Source organism: Pezoporus occidentalis, unplaced genomic scaffold (assembly GCF_034315485.1).
Source record: "Pezoporus occidentalis ecotype Australia unplaced genomic scaffold, CSIRO_AGI_Poc_V1 ctg305, whole genome shotgun sequence".
NCBI lineage: Eukaryota > Metazoa > Chordata > Aves > Psittaciformes > Psittacidae > Pezoporus > Pezoporus occidentalis.
Genome location: NW_026914997.1, coordinates 3,826 through 8,505, shown reverse-complemented (window position 1 = coordinate 8,505; position 4,680 = coordinate 3,826). Strand labels below are relative to the sequence as shown.

Here is a 4,680-nt window from a genome sequence, read left to right as displayed (position 1 = left end):
GTATGATGATTGAATACATATACAATAGCTCAGTATACTATGCTTTGGTACATATTCCTGCAGGACACAGCAACTAGTAACAATAAGCGTATAAGAACTTAACCGTTAAAATTTGTTAACAGTCCACTATTTTGTATCTTAGCACAGTCCAGTTTCTTCTTATCTTGCTTGCACTGCTACTTTTGCTACTGCTACTTTTGCTTCTTTACCCGCATCCTCCTTCATCCTCGGTTCACGTCGAGCTCCACATAGGCACTTCCTGACTTGGGAATGTGGCCATTCTTTGCTAAAAAACCATCCATGGGGGGGTGGGGGTGGGGTGGATACCATTGTTAAAACTGTTGATATGCCTACCAGGGCCACTTTAAGACAGATACGCTTTGGTGTAACTTCCTAGAAAGCACTCATAATTTAAGCGTTGGCATTTGGTTGCAATGAGTTATGCTTTGCATTTGATGTCCCTAACATAAACTAAAGAAAATGCATGGGGGTTTTCGCTCCCACTTTTTTTTCATGACCTTCATCCCATAAAATGAAAGATTTCATGGTTCAGAAAACACTGTATATTTTCTGCAAGGCCTTTTCTCTTGCTGTTACTCTGAAAAAGAAAGGATCCCTTATTTCTAAAATGTTTGGTCCTAGTCTAACTGGGAGGGGAAGCTGGTCTCGAGGAGGCTGCTTCCAGGGAAACAGCAGGTGTTGCCACGGGCCGAGGAAACCCCTCGCCTTGTGCAAGTACGGGCTCGAAGCCCCGCAGAAAGGGCGCTGGGGAGGAGGAAGCGCAGGTCCCCAGCTGCTCCAGCCGCAGGCAGCAAATCCACCTGCCCGGGCCGGGCCGGGCCGGGCTTCCGCCGGGAACCATTTCCCGCCCGGAATCGCCCCCGCCCGCTCGCGGCAGCCCCGCTGCTCTCGCGAGCCCTCTCGTCACCGCGTCAGCGTCGGGAGCGCGCTAGCGGGAGGGGTTCCGTGGCGCGGCCGCGAGACGGACAAGGCCGAGCGGAAACGCCGCTCCCGCGGCGGCCGGAATTGTGCCGACCATATTTGGTGTTTCCTCCGCGCCTTTTATAGCACTTCCGAGGCCCAAAAAAGGCGTTTCCTGCTGATGCGGTGCCGAGGTTGTGCCACGGAGACCGCCGTCTCCCCTCCCTTGGGTGCCTCGGCGGTTCCCGGAGGCCTGTGCGCGGGGCCGGGCGGGGCAGCCGGGGCCGGGCAGCCGGGGCCGGTCTCTGCCGTGTGAGAGCCGGAGCGCCCGAGGACCGCGGAGGGCAGCCCGGCCGGCCTCCAGCGCTTTCTCGCTGCTGGCTGCGGTTTCTTTAGTAGAGATTGAGCCGCTGTGTCTACACGCCTACGAAATAGGTAGGACGGAGCTTAACCGCGGGAGTGCTAAAGAAATCAATGACTTTGTCCACCCAGACTTTTCCTCTGTGGAGCCTTTCCATAAGCTGCTGCTTACGTAGGGAAGCACTGGCAGCCCTTGCCGTGGTGTCTGGTTTGTGCTTCAATTACACTAGGAAAAAAAAAAAAAATCCTAATTTTTCTTTCACTTCAGAAATAAGATAAAAATTATCTCAGGCATACTTCAAGGGATCTGTGTCGCTGTCGTATGCTGTGTTGCACTGTGTCCTGTTGTGTTTTGGAAATGCCATTAGAGAATCCATATAAAACTAGCGAAATGCAGCTGTTAAACCTATTTCTCTTGCGACTGTGAATTTCAAGTAAGTCGTGGGCCCTGGCTGACTGAAGACGAGACTTAACAAGAAGAACAGAGGGCCATAGATTTTGAAGCAAAGAGCTATGTGATCATGGGCCTTTCTTTCCTCTGGGGCTTTTACTGGTATACGTCTGGACCACAGGGACTGATTTTGTGCATTTGAGCAAGACCTCAAGTAATCCCAAGAAAAAATAACTTTGTAGACTCTGAAATGGCAGCTGGGAAGTGAAAGTGATCGGAGCTGCAGTATATGTCCTTAGAAGAACTGGCCCCAAGTACATCCTCCGCATTGTTGAGTTTAACTGAGTGGTTGAAGGCTGGCTCTTGAAAAATGTCTCCTAAAGCAGACTCTTAACTAAGGCTAGAGAATTTGCTGACTTTTTTGTGCAAATATCTGTGCCTTTCAAATTTTCTTTATTTGTGGCCCACAGGATTCTTGGGATTTATGCATGGAGATAATATATGTATGAAGAGGGTTTGACTATGTGACTCTTGAGCTAAGCATTCCAGATTTTTACCTGTGTGCATTATCTGAATGTAGTCCTAATAAGTAGTAGCAGTTAGATCTAGAAGGAAGCTTAAATGTTTTAAAGTATATTAAGACTCTAGGATGAAATATGAGCTATAGCCAAAGAACAAGAACTTTAAAATAGTTAAGTTGTTCTGCTTTAATCAAAGCGATTTTGTTTTAAAAGATCCAACCTTGACTGATAGACTTTAATGATTTATGGTCTTGACTTGATTAATGAAACTCTCTCCTCTTAAATAACAGAGGCTGATGCTTATACAAGGTGTCTAGCACTTTGCAGGCTTCAATTTCTGATCATTCTTTGGCACTACCATAATGAAAATGATGGATGGTTACACAGAAGTATTTTCAACATGATATTTCACTTTCTTAACTACACAAAGCATTATTAAAGCATGCTTCTTGGACTTTATTATTATTATTTAATAAGCATATAGACTTATGTTTTTGTTTTGTAAGCTTTTCATACTACTATTTTATATCTCCAAATGCAAATGATGCACAATGACACTACCAGAAAAAATGTCAATAGCTAAAAGTTCTGCTATCCAGTGTCCTCTGCAAAGTTGACCTAAGTAATATAACCTGAATTCTGTTACCCTGACTACTGTGATAATGGGCTTCCCCTGTAACAATAAAACTATTGATTGCAAATAAATTTGCTAAAATCAGAATTGGAGGCACAGGGATAAAAAGTTTGATTAGATCTTTAAAAGGTGGTGAACACCTTCAGCCTTTTGCAAAGATGCAGTTTAAACTTAAGCAAACAGAACATTACTTGTTCTTGTAGTGTAGCAGTGGCTACTCTTCAGTCTGACAACTTTAGTTGGGTTTGGCTTTGGAAGCTCTTGAAAGCATGTTACATAATGAATATCTAAAATGTGTTTATGCCAACTACTGCATTCCTTTGCGCAGGTGGGGTAGTCCTCGGGTTGTCTGCATGAATGTGACTAGCTGTGTAAGAAGTCACTGAGCTGCCTGGTGCATTCCAGTGTGGGGAATGCTGTGGGCTGTGAGTATGAAGTGGAACAGTGCTTCCAGGTGTGTCTGCATATGCAGCAATTCTAGTCACAGCAGCCTTGAGGAACCCTCAAAGTACTGTAAACGTACCTTGGTGGGGCTTAAAACATCAGTACAGAACTGTGATGAAGTCCCGGAAAGTGAATGCTCTGGAGTGAATGAGTTTAATTTTACCACTTGTAATAGTTTTATTGAAGTTTATCTTTGGAATACCTGAAAGAACACTCAAGTGTAAGGAAATGAAGGGATAGATTCAATAACTAAATCCTATTACAAATTTCCTAGCACAAAATGTCAACAGTGATTCTTAGAAAACTGTTTAAAAGGTTTCTTCCTAATTAACTGGTGAACTGGCTGTAGAAATACTTTTACATATAGTTATAAATCTGACACAAAAGTTGAAGGAAATGTACAACAGCAGTATTTTGACCTGAAGATACTTGTGATCAAAGGTCTTGGACATGATTCTTAACTTCTCTTTGTGTAAATAAGCTTGAGAATTGTGAGAAACCCCAATGCAATCAAAAGACAACAGCTATGAAGCACTAGCTGTGGCAGAAGCTGTCCCCACATCTCAGGTTTTTCCTTAAGGAGTAGGGCCTTTTGTGAACAAAACCAGGCCAGCACCATCAGAGGTGTCAAGTGTGGTTGTACTACGCCAGAGATCTCTGGGGTCATAAAGTGAATGCATCATGTTACTATTTTTTTTAGTATCCTTTTCTTTCTTTTTTTTTTTTTTTTTAATACATCTACCTTAAAATACAGTGGTTAATAAAGGAAACATTGATGACATTTGTTAAAGAAACTGGCATACTGAATTGAATGAAGATCAGTTTCTCATCCATTGTCCAGGATAAAAGTGGAGTATTGCTCTGGTGATTGTAACCTGTGGCTGACAAATTTCATGACCTAAAGCCCGTGTCTTTGCACATTTCATTGTACTTTGTCCAGGTGATTTTTTTTTTAAGCTATACAAAGTTCTAGCATTCACAGTATGATGAAAAAATGAATTTTAGCATATCTAGGTGGTGCATGAAGGGGGTGTGTGTGTGCTTAAACTCGTTACTTTGTTTGATACCTCTTAAGACTTCTATTACAGAAGATGGTGAATAATACCACTTCTGGGTGATATCACAAAACTCTTTCACTCCTTTCCCAGTTTGCCCTCTTTCTGGTTGAAGTAGCCGAGTCTATTTTGTACAGCAGGTGATCTGTATCTTGTATCCTTTTTATATATCTTTTGTCTTACTGCTCTCTCATTTCTGAGAGGTAGAGGCCTGCACTGTACACCATATTCAAGATGGAGGAATGATGTGGATTAATTGTAATTTCGCCCCCTCCCACCATGTTTGTTTGTATTTTTTTGTTTGTTTGTTTTTTAAACTGTATTTCCAAACCATCTACCTGGCTTTTGAACTAT

The 4,680-nt window shown here is 43.0% G+C and overlaps 1 long non-coding RNA gene across 1 annotated transcript; it reads left to right on the top strand.

The window, feature by feature from the left end:
- The first annotated feature begins 1,303 nt into the window (after positions 1–1,303).
- LOC134168251 (uncharacterized) lies at positions 1,304–3,725 on the top strand. The gene is made up of 2 exons (XR_009966466.1): positions 1,304–1,356; positions 3,156–3,725. It is a non-coding gene; the product is annotated as an uncharacterized LOC134168251 (long non-coding RNA).
- Positions 3,726–4,680: the final 955 nt, after the last annotated feature.